Source organism: Anastrepha ludens, chromosome 2 (assembly GCF_028408465.1).
Source record: "Anastrepha ludens isolate Willacy chromosome 2, idAnaLude1.1, whole genome shotgun sequence".
In the NCBI taxonomy this organism is placed as follows: Eukaryota; Metazoa; Arthropoda; class Insecta; order Diptera; family Tephritidae; genus Anastrepha; species Anastrepha ludens.
In genome coordinates, this window is record NC_071498.1 from 2,127,948 (window position 1) to 2,148,512 (window position 20,565).

Below are 20,565 nucleotides of genomic sequence, written 5' to 3' on the forward strand. Positions count from 1 at the left end.
AGTTGTACTTTTTTTAAGTATATTTTCTCATTAGCTATGCCTTTTACCAATCCTTAAAATGGTATGTATACGTTAGAAAACGTATCTTCTTTTCAGGTAATCCAAAAATCTACTCAATTTTTGGCTTCTTTGTAAGAAGTGAAATGCTGCTCGGCCAGTTCATGAGTCACCGACCGGAATTAGTGGTAACTGCAGGAAGTGATGGTAGTAGGAACAAAACCTAGTGAATACAGCGAGTTTGCTAGGGTATCCTATTGAAAACTAAGGTTTCTAGACGACTTTTGCAACATGCCAATTTATCTAATATATTGAGAATATTTACCAATTCACCATTTAGATTCATTGCGATTCTTACACTTCGACCTCATGAGTATTTTGTGCCCTGAATCATTGTTTCACAAACCAATCGATTCATCAACTGCAATTTCCTTGTTCTTCGCTTCTTAGCCTTGTTATTTGTTGTCCCAAAGATTGACAAGAATAGGCCTGAGATCACAGATTAAAAATGACGGTTTAGTTAGATTCCAGTGGTTGGCACTTCTCAAAAGGCAAAGTAAGCCTTATTATAAAAATAATGGACCAAGTGCTACACGGCCAAAATATATCTATGGCAAGTTTTATCAGCAGCGTAATTAATTTAAATTAATTATAAAAATCGGACAATTTTTTTTTTTTTTTTTGGAAATGAACAAAAAAATAAATTTTTCATGGTTTGTTTGAATTTTACAAAGAAAAGAGCACAAAAATTAATATGTTTGCATTATCAAAACATATTCAGCTAAACAATAGTCATCACTACTTGAAGTGAGATGCGGTGCCCACCTGCCCTACAACTGCGATGGTGCTTCATATACTTACTCTGGGAAGGTTTTGGCAAAGAAAAAGTGATGTCATCCAAGAACATGGAATTGCTAAGCCTACAGCTCCCACTTGCCCAGGTATGATATCACTGCAGTTATTAAATTTAAAAATAAGTTCAGGATTCAACTTGACGATAAAGTGAACCTGCACTTGAAGTGAAAATCCGCGAGTGTACCCTGCACTGGTACACAGATGGTCCCAGAACCAAGCAACTTGTGCCGACAGGTATTTCTCCCAGCATCTTCGAAGCAGAAGTGTATGCCAACTGTCCAAACTATACAGAAACCTCCGGAATGAGCGAACTGTTATTCTGAGTGGCAGTCTGGCGGCGCTCAAGACGTTTCCATACTTTGAAGTTAAATCCTCATTAGTCTTTGAGTGCATCGAGAAATTGAACTTGCAAGGAATGCACAATTGCGTCTGGATCCCAAGATCCACGGGTATAACTTGGAACGAATTAGCAGGTACATTGGCTAAAACGGCTGTGTGCCCTGTCATTAATAGGACCCGAGCCCTTCCTTGCTGTGGGACAACACACCATCAAGAAGAAACTTAGAAGGGAAGGAGAAACTTAGAAGACTAAGGGGTTGGGTTCAACCAAAAGTCCAGGCAACTCAAAACCCTCTATAAAGACAAACTGAGAATGCTCACCAATCACCAATCTCAAGATTGCGGGGTCCTCTGCACAGCATTGGTATAAGTTTATAGCTTTACAATATAGCTCAATATAGCAGACTTCAAAAGTGTATCGAAAACTTCAAAAAATTATCGAGTACTACTTGCTTCGGGAATAAGGTATTTACTTCAAGTACGGGTATCAGGGAATCACTTACTACCACTTAAGATCTAGCAACTAATTTATCCGGAGTAATCCGGAGTGGTTATATTTATTTACGAGGTGTGACAATTAAGGAAGCCGAGTAAGTTGCAACCGCCGTCCCGGGGAGACTATTGTAAAGGTTGTTAAGAAAAATTTGATTGGAACTTGATTTGCTTAACTGCCACACTTCAGAAATAGGACTTCGCTATATATAGTTTCACTATCTTTATTCCGCTGAGTCTATCCTTTATAGTTCAAAACAGCTTCTTAATACATTTAAAAGTTAGCCAGAGTTGGTGAGCGAACAAGAAATTTGTCTGTGCGTCTTAAACTAATGTTTATATATATATATATATATATACACCCCATTTTTGGGTGTTTGGCCGAGCTCCTCCTCCTATTTGTGTAGCTCTGTTTATTTTGTGAACTTTGTATATTTTGTAATTCAGTATTTTAAAAGATTTCTTTCACACAGGCCTCCAAACTCGTAAAAAATGGTATGTACGACAGCATTGGACATCTAAAGAACATCTATAAAACTATAAATAAACTCTATAAATGTTGTAAAAAAATTAATAATGAAAAGAAACATGTTTTTTTTGCAGAAAAAAAATGAAAGTAATGAAAAACTTTGTATTCGATTTCTACTTGTCGGTTTTTTTCAGCAAAGACTTTTTTTAAACAAAAAAAAGTAATTATATCAATAAGTTAATAATCTTGGAGTGCGGCTTTGAGGACTTGTGCAACATGGGGCCTGCGTGTTGCTCGATGGTGGGCGAGAAACTGAGGATCAATTTGAAGGTGACTTTCTTTGTTCTTTTTCGTTGAACTCGTGAGGCACCCAGGCTTTCAATTTTTCCGCAAATCCCTTTGAATGAAGGTTGATGAAGATTGAGAATCATTTTATGATCCCAGTTAATTTTTTCTGACAATTAATGCCTGGCTTGGCGAATGTTCTCCTTCAAAAGTGCTTTGCGACGTTCTTCATCGAATTCAGAAGGCGTTCCGCTGCGGGACGTGTCATCGACGTCAAAGTCGCCATTTTTTAACTTTGCAAATCATTTCCGTGCTGTGGACTCACCTATGGCACCTTCTCCATACACGTCGCAAATGTCCCGGGCTGCTTCGGCAGCTTTTTAACCTCGATGAAAAGAAAAGAAGAGCAGGTGTCGAAAGTATTGAGTTTTGCCTTCTACGTATTTCATTTCTAAGCCTCCAAACTAATAAGAAATTAACATAAATAACTCAAAAGTACAATTAACGAAGTTTTGTAGAGCAAAAATAGTTCTATCGACGCATGTTTACCCTTTGCTAAACAGCAAACAAATCCTTGTAAAATAAAAGAAAATATGAAAGCGCTAGGAACTTATTCCCCAACCCAATAGTCAAAACTCGACTTATTAGTGGAAAACCCCCCAAATTCCCTTTCCCGGATTGTGCGTATGCGTAAAATCCTTACCGATTTATCAGAGCTTACGGCAATCCCAGTGAAAAGCACAAATTCTACGAGTTTATTCTGCATCTCATATAGGAGACCATTTCACCACAAATGGCCCTTTATGAGAACTTTGAAAAATTCACACTTTTTTTATTATAATCACATCAAAAAACAAAGCATTCAAAACATCTGGAATGTCTACTTGCTTAAAGTACTCTTTTATCAGACCTAAAAAATTTAAAAATGTATTTATTATATTTTACTTTTAAGTAAATAGTTGCATCCTTTTCACCACTGTGCTGTCCTGTTTCATCAACTGCCACAACTCCGCTGCTGCATAAGTAGCTCGTTGGCTGACACAATTAAAAGCGCAAACATGCGTCCAACAATCTTGGCATGACTGCAACACAACCCATTTACTTGCAAATTGTGCCGATTATTATTGTAATTGCCAGATAATTACAATGTAATCACTTGCTAATATTTGTTTAAATGTCAAATTATGCACTTTAAGCAGCTTAAGATGCGCTTAAGTTGTGCAAGCACACACACACACGTAAATTACAGAAAACTTCTACAAGATGAGCGACAAGTGTGGTTTTGATGGGAGCTGTCGGAATTACCTCTAAAAGTATAAAAGTAATTAAGTGCCAAAGTTCTACCCCTCTTGTTCTTAAACCCACACACATGCGCAAATACTTTAATTCTATTTTATATTTGTCATCTTCCCGAATGAGGTGCAAACTTCGGTCACTAGCAGACCAAAGCACGAGGCTTCTTTGAAAAGTCCGTGCAAAGTCAAAGGGATGGCACTTAGACCCTTGTGAGATGTTTGGCCGAGATCCTCCTTCCATTTTTGATGTGCGTGTCTTGATATTTTACCACAAATGGAGGCACCTACAGCTTTACGCCGCCTCGGAACGGCAATTGGTTTTTCTTCATTAGCCCTTTCATGACATAAATACACTCTTAGGTATGCCATGCCGACCGAACTTTTTTGCGCAGCTAAGCCTGAGTCTTCCGCGCCTTGTGAGCCGATGCGGAGTCCTACCTAAATACGTACGCTCCCGAAAAGCTTTTTTTGCATAGGAGATTTGTGTTTTTCGTGTTGCCAAATTCATTGAATTTTCTCCTTAGGGCTTTTACCGACATGAAGCTATTCCAGTCGCGCCATTCTTATGGCCTGACATCGACTTATCGTTGCACTAGCACCTACTAACGCACTTTTTCGGAAACTGGTAAGAGAAATTTTTCAATGGAAGTCGATAGAGTATTTATAATTTGAACTTTGGTATGGTAAATTGAGGTACAACTAAGGCTTCAGTCGTTTCTTTCTCGTGCTAAACGGCGCCAGTTTGACACACCAAGATCTCCTTGATCTTTCTAACGCAGAGGAGGCCTTGCTTTTCCTCTGCTATCACCAGCTGGTACCGCATCGAATACTTTCCGAGCCGCAGAATTTGTATCCATTCGGACGACATGACCCAGCCAACGTGGTCGCTGGAACTTTATTCGCTGTGCTATGTCTATGTCGTCGTACAGCTCATACAGCTCATTGTTCCATCACCTGCGATACTCGCCGTCACCAATGTGCAAAGGCTCAAAAATCTTCCCCAGAATCTTTCTCGCGAATACTCCAAGGGACGCCTCATCGGATGTTGCCTTCTTACAAGCTTCTACGCCATACGTTTGGACGGGCATGTAGAGAGACTTATGGAGTGTTACTTCTTAATTGCCAATTAGGTGATTGTGCTGTCAGTCTGTTCCATTTAGTGGTTTCAACGCAGATAAGGTCTTCTTCGGTCACCATCAGCACTTACACTTATTTTTCTAGTTTGCTCCTAATGTTTTCTTGCCTTAAATCTGATTATACATATCAATGCTCTTAATTATACAAATGCACACTTGCTCACCCATTCAAATTATGTGTTAATTCCACTATCGTTTGATATCTCTAAGCCACTTTGTCACCTAATTGTTACTTTGATAAATTATGGATATTTGCCTCCACTTCACCCAACGGCAAGGCACTTGATGCTGGCTTGCAAATCATCAGGCCCGTCAACTGTATTTTAATGATCGACAACTCGAAGCTGAACAAATATTCTGAATGCGATGTATGCATGCGTGTATTTATGTATGTATGTACGTAAATATGCACATTATATTTATATTGTCGGCCTATTATTAGCTTCACTCGTTAAGTGTCTGCGTAAACAAGGCAGTTATAAGTCACAGCTCTCGCGGCGACACCTGAAGTGAGAGGTGTTAACTTACTTAGCGTGAGAATGATAATTATATTTCTGTATTATTTATTCACAATTTTTAATTATAAGAGATTTATGAGCATTTTTCCGATATATGATATGGGTATAATTACACGCATGGATTAGAAGACAGTCATGCTTTTATTTAAATCAGTTTGTGACGTTTATGCTCCCCGCCTTTTGCTTTGGTGTCTACGGAAGTACTGTGCGCGAACATGTAAATGGTTAATTGAGCTGAGTAGAGGCTGTTGTAGAGGTTCCAAGGGAACCATTTTTTAACAGAAGTGCCGCTTGGCCGTCGGAGTAAGTAATTGCGGCCTTTACAGTAATTACAGAAGAATGCACACAACTCACTCCTTCCTTAATTGCGGCTGCCTCCGCTTCGAAAACACTGCAATGGTCCGAAAGCCTAAATTTGAGCTTAATGGGAGCCCCCTCACAAAATGTTAAACCTCAGGGAGAGTGTAAATGATCCACCACCATGAGGATGAACTCGACTTCCTAATTCTCTCCTTAATGTTGGGCGCCCACGTTAGCCCTCTGTCAAGGATGACTTTTAAATTTCATAGGGTATCGAAAGAATTGGCAGAAAAAATTCCCAGACTGCAATTCTAAACAACAACAACAATTCTTTGTATGGGTATTGTAAATGCACCTAAATAAAATAAAATACGTATACTGATTTCACTTGTCATTTAATACCTGAGAACTTTTGACAAAACAACTTAGTCGACTTAGTATATTTTGCTAAGAAAGAACTAATTTCTAAGTTTTAATACAATACTTAAAAAAAAATCGTTCCCAATGAAAAATCATATTTTAATTTTTTATTTAACTTCTTGAATAAAATTTTTTTTTTATAATTTTAATAATTTTAAAAACGACGCTGAAGTTGTCCCTCCCGAAAAATTGGACCTGGACGGTGTTGCCCACTTTGGCCCTTCTATTTATCTGAAACACAAACACCAAAAACAATATTAATCTGTGTGACTGTAGCTATATCCCGCTACTAGAATAAAAAACAATTTCACAAACTGGTGCGGTTTTGACACTCTTGAAATCGGGGTTTTTCAGTTTTTTAATAAAAAAATACGAAATAATTGAAATAATAATATGATTCTAGTACGGTCGAGAGCCATTGATGTTGTAAACAACATATTATTGTACAATTTTATACGATTCGGTTGAATAGTCGTATCGATATAAATGAGTTTAAAATTTGAGGTTCAGGGGCTGTAGAAGTTAATGGGCTGTAGAAGCTATATTATTAGGAATTTCGACATGAAAATTTCACAGCATATTCTTAAGATACTTATAAGATATAAACTTTCTTTCGAAATATCGGAAAAATTAAAAATCGATTTTTTGAAATTTCTAGACCAACGGGTCCCCTTAGGAGTCAAGTTAGAAAAGTAAGTAAATTTTAATAAAAATCTCTTTGTGTATTGTATTTGTCTAAAAAATCTTCAATAGTCAGATGAGTTGTTTTGTCAAAAACATCCGCAGCATTGAGAAATATGAAAAATAAATGCAGTAGCAAAAGAGAAAAAATGGAGCTGGTTAACTTGTCGACACAACGAATAAATTTTGGCTTTCAAATCTTTACAGCATTTTATGATGACGAATACGATGATTATTATGTCTGCTAACAGACAAACCGTTGAACTGGGTGCCGAAGTAGTGGAAGGCATTTTGACACATTGCTTCAAGCAGCTTAGCTGAAATTTGCGGGTTGCATTGCGAGTGGCTGGTGCCAACTGTGTGTGGGCTTTCCAGATTCAGCGAAAATTATATTACTTGCATACATACTTGCATACAGGATGTTAAAATATAAGTTTTTGTATTTAATTTCTAAAAATTCGAGCAGGTTCAGTATTTTTGGAATATGTTTCCAGTCATCAATCCTCAATTCTTTCCACCTAATTTTTTTAAATTATCAATAAGTTTTTGGATTATTCTCACTAGTAACTCAAACAATATTCACCTTCAGTACCACATTATTTTAGGTTCATAAATTCTGCAAATGATGTCGAAAGGGTCAAAATAAAGATTTTCATTACTCAAAATCATGATTCTTCTTTATTTGGTAAAAAAGTTATTCTAAAACACCTTTGTGCCACCTTGTATTATTAAATGCTATGAATAAAAATGCAGAATTTCAATCTCATCATACAAAAGTTGTCTTTTATATTTTGCGCCTAATATGAAAATAGAGTAAAATAATACAGGTTTTGCATTCCCTTGAATCAATTTTCAAAATACTTTTACCACTCAGAAGTGGATACCTCCAAAAAAAGCTATTTAATGTTTCACCAGCTTCATCAGACGTTGAAAAATGTTGACCCGCATTTTATTATTGATGTCTGGAACAAAAAGAAATCATTAGGTGCGAAATCAGGACTATAAGGCGAATGATCCGTCAATTCGCACTTTTGAACGTTGAATACGTGAGAGCTCGCATTATCTTGGGGAAGGATGATTCGTTTTCGACGGTTGCTATTCCTTAATTCTCCGAAGACTTCTGGCAAGCGACTGGTAGTGGGCACACAGAATTGACTGACTTAAGCTTCCCTATTGGCCCCATTTGCTTTGAGGTGTTTCTTTGGCAAATTAAAATTGATCATCCAATTTTTAATACCCTTTTCACCAAATAAAAAAATGTCGCCGCCAGCACTCTAAATGTCAATAAATTTAATTGACTCTAACTTGAATTTTTTTTTTATTGAAGAAAGAATTTGGAAAGCCTGCAATAATTTCGCTTCCAACTGGTTTTATGAAAAGTATGAATATGATGATGCGGAGCAGACTTTCTTTAAATGCGAGAGGAGCAACATAGAGAGAACAGCTCTCCAACGAGTTATTGGTGTATGTACACCTGAAGAAATAATCGGGAAAATGATGATAGATGAAGAAAAATGGTATGCCATCGCAAATTTCGTGGAGGATATTAGCCGAAAAAAGAGGCGTGAAATGGAAACTTATGGTGAAGAGCATTGGGCATAGGTTTTTCAAAACAGGCGATCCTGGACGCAGGGTGGGTAAGAGAATGAGTCCTTCTCAGGATGCCATATTGGATCTCTACATCGAAGCAATGCGGAAGCAGTCCCGAAACGGAGGGAATATTTTTAATTCACCGCCAAAAAAAAACAGAAAACAAAAAAGTGGTTTCCAAAAGTTTTCTACTAAAATTCGATTGTGACAGCATTTATTTCGTTTTTTTTTAACCCAAAGGGGAGGACTAGAAAAAATTCACTAAACCAAAGATCAATACCCATTATTCTGTTAGAAATAACCAACTTTTTGTGAAAAGTGACTGAATAACATACACCGTTTCAGCGAGAGTCAGCGATCAATTACAAACTAAATTTCGCGCATTGATCACCTTGCTATCGGCTCAAAATTTCTTTACTCATACTCGTATTCATTGAAGCCTAATGAAGACAGTCGCGATCAGAAAGCACATAACCCTTTAGTACGCCTTTGAAGTGATCTCAACTGCTACGAGCACCTTGGCCATTCCCATCATAACCGAAAAATAACTACATACATATCAGCTTAACAAAGCTTTCTCAGCTAGAAAGTGGTCAGATTCAGTAGCCATGCAAACTATGTAACACAGACGGCCAATGGCGGAGATCGCTTGCATGCTTCCACCTCGCCTTCGACTTCGACTTATAAACAATATTCACTTTTATGTTTGGTCATTATCATTAAGGCGAATGGGGCTCGCTACCTGAGTTATGAACGAGCGTTTACGTCCGAATATTTATAAATGATGTACGACTACCAGTACTGCTGCGCTAACTTTATTTTTATTGCTTTTGCTGCCACAACGGCGGTTCGGCTACTTGTGGCTGATTGCGGTAGCTCCACATTAGCATCAACAGCGCCAGCAACAGTAAATATTAGCAAAAGCAGTATTTTAATAGCAATCGACGAAGATCACCGATCACCGATCCTCGATCACTATATTTCCATTTGTTGCAGCAATCCTCAAATGTTGCCAACGATGCTTACCAAAAAGATATTAAAAAAAAAAATCTAATTGTTTGTTGACCGACCATAAAACAAAACCGTTAATTGCCTGTTGATTGCAAAGCAAATATACATTTTTGTCGTTGTTCTTGTGATAGTTGCGTCTGTTGTGGTTGTTGCCGCTGTGGTTACGCCACTTGCTGTCGGTTATGTTTCGTGAATTATGTCTATATGATTTTGCTCGCACGTATCGACTTTACTCTGCGTAATGTTATTCGATATGCTCTAAAATTTTTATATTGTGTCTGCTTTCAACTCGTTGCTACTTGTTGTTGCAATTTATGTATTGTAAATATTTTAGCTATCCGCTTTCATTAGCTGATTTCTTTTATTATTGCTCTCATTATCGATACTTAGTCTGGGCTCGTGTTGATTGATTTCGCTGTTGTTTGCTGCCTCTGGTGTTTTTATCGGTTTAATTGGCTGCCGTACATCCGAAGATCATTGATCTGTCAATGCAATTATTATTTAGTAATGTGATTGATTGCTATTTTATTATGATTTGGTATGTCAATGAATTCATTAAGGCTCTGCACACATACATACGTAATTATTTAACATGTGTGTGTATAGATATACCATAAACACACTCGCAAGAAGAATCGGCTCTACTTCAAAAAGTCGGATTGTTCGCGATAAAATTGTCTACTAATACTATAAGGTGGCACAAATTTAATCCCCCTATCGAAATATTTATAATTTTTTAAATATAATTGAAGCACGACCAATTATATTTGGCACCTGTGAACTAGACAGCTAGACGAACAAACCTAACACTTTATGAGGCCCTCATCATGTACGTCCTGTCGTATGACGCAGAAGCTTTGACGATGGCAACATCCAATAAGCCGTCCCTTGAAGTTTTTGAGAGAAAGATTCTGCGAAAGATTTTTGGACCTTTGCACGTTGGTGACGGCGAGTATCTAGGCGATGAGGCGTCCCTTGGAATCTTTGAGAGAAAGATTCTGCGCGTTGGCGACGGCGAGTATTGTAAGCGATGGAAAAATGAGCTGTATGAGCTTTACGAATAAAGATCTAGCGGCATAGTTGGATGGGTCTTATCATCGAAATGGATACCAACACTTCAGCTCCGAAAATATTTGTTGCGGCACCAGCTAGTGGCAACAGAGGAAGAGGAAGGCCTCCTCTGCGTTGGAAAGCTTAGGTGGAGAAGGACTTGGCTTCACTTGGTGTATCGACCAAAATCGCGTAAGCAGTTATCGCACCAATAAAGAAGAAGATATGTACTGTATAAATACCAATAAACTTTAGTCATCATCGTCCCAGCCATTAGGACACATAAAAATTCTTCGACAATGCTGCATTTTTTTTTAAGAATAAACTCAGGTTCGGTGCCAATGAAAACACGGCTAGAGCATCCCTGTTGCCGGTAAGCAGACTCAAACCCTGAAGCAAGGTTGAAAGTAGTCGTATATTAGACAAGATGGTGCAAAATTAATCACCCTATCGGAAGATTTATAATATTTGCAAAGAGTTAATTGGGTATCGCTCCAATCAAGAAAAAAAAGAAGGTTAAAATAAAGATTCTCTTGTCTCAAATTAATTTTTTTTAGTTTTTTTGATTTAGTAAAACAGTTATTCGAAAACAAATTTGCCTGATTAACTTTGCGCCACTTTGTATTTATATAACACAAACCCATCACTCAAAACCATTCTTTTTTTTTACTTTAGTTAAAAATCACCAAAACCAAAATTGGATGATTAATTTTGCGCTCAGGTCACGTCCACACAACTTTTGTTATAGTTCTCGTCTGCAGATTATGTTGGGTGTTGCATCGGCCGTCGTAGCCGAATGAGTTGGAGCGCGACTATCATTCGGGAGTGCATAGGTTCGAATATCTATGCATGAAATAGCAAATCGATAGAAACATTTTTTTTCTAAAAGCGCTCGGCCCGGCGGGCAATGGCAAACCTCCGAGAGTCGGCTTAAAATTGTAAGTACCTCCACGAAGGTCAAGAAGCACGACAGAAATAGAAGGAGGCTAAACACCTAACAGAAGTGTAAGCGCCAATTATTTATTTATTTCTTATTTCATTACGACATTAATTGGGGCATTAGAGTTACAAAATCGGCTTAGTGAAGATTTCTAAAAAAAAAATAGTACCTCAGACCGACAACCAAGTTCGGTGTACTAATGAATTCGTAACTGATCATTTGTCAATTAAGACGTTGGGCCACTGTAGTGCCAGGAAATGTAAGCCCACTTCGGACATTTTTTCAGCGAGAGATTGAAAATAATGAATATTCAGAAAAGTTCCCTTTATTTAACATGATGGATGCGGTCTCAACCTGATAAGCTACGCTCAGAGGCTCAAACAATTTTTTTCTTCTTTTTACTATTAACCTTTAAAGCGTAATCTGCCATGATGTACGTAATGCAGAGGCATGATAAATATTAGACTATTAATCTGCTCTAAACGACTTTGAAGGAATCAGCTGATGTAACCGGGATCAGTTTATTTACAGAAAAAACTGAGATTGTATTCGTGGTATACAAAAAACAACGACTGCTTGGACGAGTGTGGGAGTACGTGTGAACTGAGCAGACAGAATTCTGCAACCGATTCCCCGGAAACGCTGCAGCCGAAGTTACTCTCACAATTAGCTTCTGATGGCCAAACCTGGTAATCTATCATCAGCGAATCTACATAGGTTCGACGAGCGTTACTGCTCTTGTTCCATTTACTTCCCATTTTCTTGCTACATGGATTGGACTCTCCTTTCTTTCTTGCTGAGGTTAATTAATATTAAAAATCATAAGCAAAAGCGTATACGTCAATACAACGAATATTGCCTTCAAAATATGTAAAAGAAAACAATACTCTTTAAGGATTAAGTTAGTTTTTTTTTTTACTTTTCAAAAATTTTTTTCGAGGAAATAAACCCACGAAACGAGCTCATATAAATTATGCTCAATTACATTAAAATTCAAGTGACTAATCTACTGTCAAAATATGACAGCTGCTGTCACATTTGCGGTGTCTTATCCCCGAAACTAAGTCAAACGAATTTATACACAGAAGAAAGCCAACCGAAAATAACAGCGTGGCAACAATTAAAATGTCATCAATGGGTGCAGAGTGCCACGAAAGTTTCTGACTAAAATTTAATTTTAATTGGATCAAAGATAAGGTGGTGAAATGCGCAATTCTCATTTCAAAGGCGGCATTAAGCAAAAGCTAGAACAACAGTGAATTGATATTTGCGCCACTCAAAAGCACTTAGCAAGTATTTCTCTCAGGACATCTGCCCGCTCAGCCTCGACGAGCGCTCGTGCAACACATGCAATGTGGGCGTAACAATCATTGCTGTCCATTGCTTCCGCTGCCACTTTGTGTGGATAAATATAATTATCCTTGGTTGCGTTCTGTGCGCTCAATGACATTTGCATGACGCTTATAAAATATGACATATCACTCAAACGCTCATCAAACCCAACCAAGGCCATGCAGCAGCTATAAATTGTGCTGCGTCATTTGTGTTGGTGACTGATGATACGAGTAGCAGATGAATTGGTAGGAGGCAGTGCCTTTGAACAGCTGAAGTGGTGTTGTGGATGATGTTGGTTATTATTGCTTAGTAGAGGAAAAAAACATCGCTGAGGGTTGCGTTTTTGACTTGGGCTAATATCTCTACAAGGCTGGAGAGCATTAAGCTCTAAGGCCCATACTGCCGACTAATTCTTCTTATTTAATTATCTTTTATGGGAAAAATCCGAGTTTGCTGGACATCGAAGTTCTTGAGCTTATTTCAGCTGACGTTTGGCCTGAGTTTTAAGAAAGGAGTAGTGAATAAAAGCTCTAAATCGTGTATGAATCAATTTCAATATATTCATCAATATTTCATCAATTCGCATATATCGAACCCTTAAGATGGAAAAGATTAAAGTTAGTAACAAAATATATAAACATTTTTTTTAGAATATGCGAGATTGATAACCTAGTAAATATATTCCGCAGCGGCTACGAGTTACTTGGTTCATTCGATCAGTCCAATTTTTGACTACTTTTTCCAATAAATCTGAATAATAAATCTAAATGAGCCGAATCTGCCAAATGCAGCGCACATGATGGTTATTTGGCTTAAAATCTTAGACGAGCTCTATTTAATAGGCACGTAAGCCAAAATCCTTGCTTTAAATTTTCGGCGTAGTTGACAACGTATACGAATTGACATTTCGGAATGTTCTTCAACACTGGACTCTATGAACTTCGAGACCAGATTTATTTTTTTCAAAGTAAATTTCCACAATTCTGGCGTTAGATGATTCATGATGACTTTCCAAACCTTACTGAACAGAAATGTTCACACAGTTTTCCATTCTCAGCTGTTAAGCAATAGTTATCTATATACATAGATTGTGCTCATGCAGCTAAAACACCAAACAATACATCAGTTTCGACAGTTCTTTTGCCAGGGAATCTGCGTTTCTTAAGATCAATTTTTAATTGTGGAATTGTGATGATGCCGTGCTTCAGTTCACGCAAATAATTCAAAACGCAGCTTGGAACAGTACGCCCCAGCAAGAAGTCACATCAAACAAGAAAAAATACCCATCATATATCAAGTTGCTGATAAATAAAAAACGAAAACTTAGACGTCGTTGGCAGCAAACCAGATATCCTGAGGACAAATTGAAACTCAACCAAACAACAAAACAACTACACATTCAAATTCAGACATTTAAAAATGATAATTTCAATCGATTTCTTAAGAGCCTCACATCTGATAAATCCACAGACTACTCTTTATGGAAGGCAGCAAAGTCATTTAACCGACCGATAAAACACATAGCACCCATCAAAATAAACGACACCCAATGGGCAAAATCTAATGAGCAAAAAGCAAATTTATTTGCAGAGAATCTTTGTAAAACCTTCTGTGCCAATGATGGATCTGAAGATATTGACATCTCGTCAAATTGGATTGAAAGCGATGTCAGCATTGAGCCAGTTAGTAACGAAGAAGTAATGAGCGAAATTTTCAAAATGAAAGCGAAAAAAACGCCTGGTTTCGACCTCATAACTGCAGAAATTCTTCAGAGATTGCCCATTAATTGTGTTACTTGTCTGTCTCAATTGATTAATTTGTGTTTTTTGTTAAAATATGTTCCTATGTACTGGAAGACAGCAGAAGTAATTATGATTCTGAAAGCCGGAAAATCGCCAAATGATGTGTCTTCATACCGACCTATTTCTCTGCTACCAATGCTGTCCAAACTTTTTGAACGACTGCTACTGACTCGAATGTTGCCGATTATAGAAAACAAGAGAGTTATTCCAACGCACCAATTTGGCTTTCGAAAAAATCACTCCACTATCGACCAAGTTCACAGAGTTGTTAGAACCATAGAGTGCGCGATAGAGGAAAACAAAGTTTGCGCAGCGGTGTTCCTTGACGTCTCGCAGGCGTTTGACAAAGTTTGGCATACGGGCTTACTCCACAAACTAAAATTGATTTTGCCCAGGAATTATTGCGAAATCCTTTCTTCCTACCTTGATGGCAGATACTTTCGTGTCAGACTTGACAACGCCTATTCCTCATTGCAAAAAGCACGCGCGGGGGTACCTCAAGGAAGCATCCTAGGCCCTCTCTTGTACCTCTTGTATACGTATGACTTACCGGTTCACGAGCAACACGTTACCGCAACCTTTGCAGACACGGCTATCCTAGCAGTTGGAGAAGTGATAGAGACTACAACGACGAAATTGCAATCAGCGGTGAGTTCTATTGCAACATGGGCGAAAAAATGGCGTATCAAATTAAATAACTCCAAATCAGTTCACATTGTATTCGGCCTGAAAAAAACAATTTACAAGCCAGTCTACATAAACAGCGTAAATATACCGTACGTCAACGAGGCAAAATATCTTGGTATAACCCTTGATGCTAAACTGCGTTGGAGGGCGCATGTCAAGAAAAAGCGTAAAGAGCTGGAATTAAAAACAAAAAACCTTCTTTATCTTATTGGCAGACACTCTATTCTGTCAACGAACAACAAACTACTGCTATATAATCAAATACTCAAACCGGTCTGGACGTATGGCATTCAGCTATGGGGATGCTCAAGCGAATCTTGCATGACTGTTATCCAACGATTCCAAAATAAAGTGTTGCGCAACATCGTCAATGCTCCATACTATGTGAGAAATCTCGACCTCCATCGTGATCTTGGTATCTTACCCATCACTGACGTGGCGAAAAAGTACGCCATGGCTCACAGACAACGTTTAAGTACACATGTCAACGCTGAAGCATTGGCTTTGCTTCAGCCAAATACTCATCGTCGGCGGCTCAAGCGTAAAACAGTTTTAGACCAGATGGGCACCCAGTAGCAGCTGTACCTTATATATTTATACATTCATAATGAATTTATGAATATTGAGGCATCTTAGTTTATTCCTTTTTTAATATATATGTTCAATAAAAATTGCTCGTTAGTATCTTTATTCCGTTGTACTAGTTGTAATTTCTAAACGTTATTCTGCCTATACTTTAAGATGCGTTAATAAAAAAAAAAAAAAAAAAAAAAAAAACAAAATTGTGGAAGCTGCCGAAAACCACAGCGAGCTACATCCCGACGGTAAGAAGGCTGACAAAGCTGTAAGCCTTTAAGAAATCCTTGCGGAACTCCGCTGTATAATTCTTAAACAGATGGTTTCAGTGGCCCGCTACCGACAACTTGTGACCTATTTTTTCATTTCATTTCATTGACTTATGGTAAGTCTATGAATATAATAGCCTTACAGAGTAGATACATCACTACATATTATAAAACAAAGTCGCTTTTTCTGTCCCTATGTCCCCTTATACGCTTAAATCTTTAAAACTACGCAACGGATTTTGATGCGGTTTTTTTTTAAAGATAGATTGATTGAAGAGGAAGGTTTATATCTATATAATGTGAAGAAATATATAAAGGGGGCGTGGCAATCGGTCAAAATGTGGCAACAAAACATAATTTTTTTGTTTTCACGGCCATAAATCATAAACGAATCAACCAATTAAAATGAAACTTTCTTGAAGTTTAACTTTGAAATATTTACTTTCGTTCTGCATCAAAAAAAAAATTGATTTATTTGTTATTTAACCAAAATTGTTTAAACAAAAGCAGCTCTTTTTCCAAAAAAAGCTGTTTGTGTGTGTGTTCGCTGTCAACCGAATGAAGCAACAGGCGTTAAGCGATAATCTCACCACACCTCATTAATGTTGAATTACATCGTATGGTGACGTATGTATGTATGTATTTACGAATCGCTCGCATTATTTCATTTCGGACATATGTACATATGTATCTATGTATGTACTGAATTCCATGTAATTATATGTACATACAATTTTACAGCGAAATAAAACGCTATTTTCAGGTTCTATATTAGTAAATCGCACATAATTAAAATACAGTTTTTGAATAGTTTTTATTGATTCGGAGCGCGTTTAGTTTGCTATCAATTCCATACAATAACATTTTTTGTCATTTACTTTTTACAACTAATAGCTTATTTTCGAAGCGATTTCAACAAATGGGTACAACATTAATCCTTATCCAATTAAATACCTTAAATACATTGTTGTTTTCATATAGATCTATGTATATGGCTCTTTACAGCATATAATTAAAAACAATATTTTTCAAGATATTACAACAGTAATTAGTAATTGAGATCTACCGGAAAAATTGCGTTAGCTGTTGCGTCATCCGGCATTGCCGCTACTCTTTTGGAAAGAGGCCGAACCACACACTCTACAATGAAGCACCCGCTGAAAATCGCCACCGATGATGATAACAGCGTCTGTAGTGTTTCTAGACAGAGCAATACAGGAAAATTGATGCGTGACTGCTCATTAATAGTCTAGGACGAAGCTATCATGTCAAACAAGACGTCTGTGGAAGCACTGGATAGGACAATGCGCGATTTGCGCAACAAAAATGCACCTATGGGTGGATATACAATTCTGTTCTCAGGAGATTCCCGTCAAATCCTACCAGTTGTGACTCGAGGAACACGTGCTGACGAAATAAATGCTTCGCTAAAAAGATCCCACCTTTAGTCGTATGTCAATAAATTAGAGCTTAAAACTAATATGAGGATTTCGTCATCTTCACGTGAGAACAGGCTATTTCCAGAGATGCTGCTAAAAGTTGGCAATGGAGAATTAACACAAAGTGAGGGAAGGATTAACCTAGAAAACCTTTGTGTTTTGATAGACAACATCCAAGAGTTAGTCAACAATGTCTATCCAGACATTGATAACATAAGTTATAAGACAATATCTTGGTTTAAAGAAAGAGCTATTCTGTCACCAACTAACGAACAAGTAGATAAAGTAAATAACTTGATTATTTCAAAGATTGATGCGCCGACGAAAATATACTACTCGGTCGATACTGTTCTCGATTTGGAAGAAGCTGTTCAATTTCCTACAGAATTTCTAAATTCTTTGAAACCGTCTGGACTCCCTCCTCACAAAATGGAGCTGAAAATAGGTTGTCCTGTTATTTTATTAAGAAACCTAAGTCCACCTAAACTTTGCAATGGCACGCGTTTGATGGTAAAATCACTGAAAACTTTCATAATAGAGTGCACAATACTCACAGGATGTGGTACCGGAGAAGATGTATTGATTCTCCGAATCCCTCTGATACCATCGGATCTACCATTCCAATTTAAACGCTTACAATTTCCGGTAAAGACATCTTTTGCAATGACCATTAATAAATCTCAGGGTCAAACCTTCAACGTTGCAGGCTTAGATTTGAGTGTTGACTGTTTTTCACATGGCCAACTGTATGTCGCTCTTTCAAGAGCAATCTCTAGAGAAAACATGTTTGTATTGTCTAATGACAAGAAGGCTATGAACGTTGTATATAAAGACATTCTGTAATATAGTAATTGTTGTAAAAATAAAATAAATACATATGTAAAAATGCAAAAAGTTAATATGCAAAAATGTAGGGTATGAATTTAGATATCCCAAAGATAGCAGGAAATCTTCATGCTATAAAGAAAGGAGAATTGTTTTACTCCAAATTTAACGCGTGCGGGCCACGGGCAATAATGAATAAGCCAAAACTACTGGATCGATTTTAATCATTTTTTCAGTGAGTGACATAGGGTATATATTTTATACCCGTGCGAAGCTGGGCGGGTTGCTAGTCTTATATATAAAATAAAGTCAACTTTTTTTGTGTGTTCGCTGACCGGCCGTGTCTTTGCACCGAATTAAACCAAACTTACACACATTGTTAAGCAGGTATTGAAGATGGTTTCCGTATAGTTTGGATACCTATTGGTGGATAGGGTTCGAGATATAGGTCAAAACGTGGAACCGGGTAACCTTCGGATGTGTATGTACAATATGGGTATCAAATGGAAGCTGTTGGTGAATGCTTTAGTTCAGAGTATTTTTCATGCCGCTCCGTGACTAGGGTCTCGAGATAGAGACCAAAACGTGGAATCTAGAATGTGTTTGTACAATATGGTCATCAAATTGAAGCTGTTGGTGAATGCTTTAGTACAGAGTATTTTCCATGCCGCTCCGTGACTGGGGTCTCGAGATATAGGTCAAAACGTGGACCCGGGTAACCTTTGGTTGTGTATGTACAATATGGGTATCAAATGAAAGCTGTTGATAAGTGCTTTAATACGGGGTAATTTTCATACCTATTGATGACTAGGGTCTCGAAATATATGCCAAAACGTGGACCCGCCGTGTCTTTGCACCGAATTAAACCAAACTTACACACATTGTTAAGTCGGTATTGAAGATGGTTTCCGTATAGTTTGGATACCTATTGGTAGATAGGGTCTCGAGATATAGGTCAAAACGTGGTACCGGGTAACCTTCGGATGTGTATGTACAATATGGATATCAAATGGAAGCTGTTGGTGAATGTTTTAGTTCAGAGTATTTTTCATGCCGCTCGGTGACTAGGGTCTCGAGATAGAGACCAAAACGTGGAACGTAGAATGTGTTTGTACAATATGGATATCAAATGGAAGCTGTTGGTGAATGCTTTAGTACAGAGTATTTTTCATGCCGCTCCGTGACTAGGGTCTCGAGATATAGGTTAAAACGTGGACCCGGGTAACCTTTAGTTGTTTATGTACAATATGGGTATCAAATGAAAGCTGTTGATAAGTGCTTTAATACGGGGTAATTTTCATACCTATTGATGACTAGGGTCTCGAAATATACGCCAAAACGTGGACCCACTGTATCTTTGCACCGAATTAAACCAAACTTACACACATTGTTAAGTAAGTATTGAAAATGGGTTTCGTAAAGTTTGGTTGTAATTCGGAACACTGGCAACGCGTACAGCGTTCTTTTGAACCAGCCATAATGTCGTTTACTTTTTTAATGCTTGGGGCGGAACTGAACTGTCAAATTGACAGTGTGAGTTACAATGTGTCAATATTTCTTTCTGATTTGGACGCCGTAAGGAGAAGACGTAATTGAATGCGTGCTTGAAAGCATCTAATTTGTGGCGATATGTGACGAAATTAACACTAAACACAAATGTTCGCGTTCAACTCCAAAATGATTCAAGTGCTGAAGTTTTTTCAAAGCAATTGTTAAAAATTGGCAATGGACAAATTCCTATTGATAATAATGGCTTATTTAAATTTTCAGATCATTTTTGTCAAATAGCAGAATCAGAGGCGGATTTGGTGCAAAAGGTTTTTCCCGACATAACACAAAATTACCATCCAATCACAATTGGCTAAATGAACGAACTATATTAGCTGATACGAATAAAGATGTTAACGAAATAAATGCAGATATCTTGGATAAAATACCTGGTGATACTGTTGTATACCGGTCTGTTGACACAATTATCGACCAAGATCAAGTAGTTAACTATCCAACCGAATTTTTGAATTCATTGGATATATCTGGATTTCCGCCACATTATTTGCAATTAAAAGTTGGTGCAACCATTATTATGCTTCGGAATATTAATCATCCAAAATTATGTAACGGAACTAGACTTGTAGTCAAACGAATGTTATCCAAGCAACTATTTTAATTGTCAAATTCAAGAATGAAGACGTTCTAATACCGAGAATTCCAATGATTCCACCTGAATTGCCATTTGAATACAAGCATTTGCAAC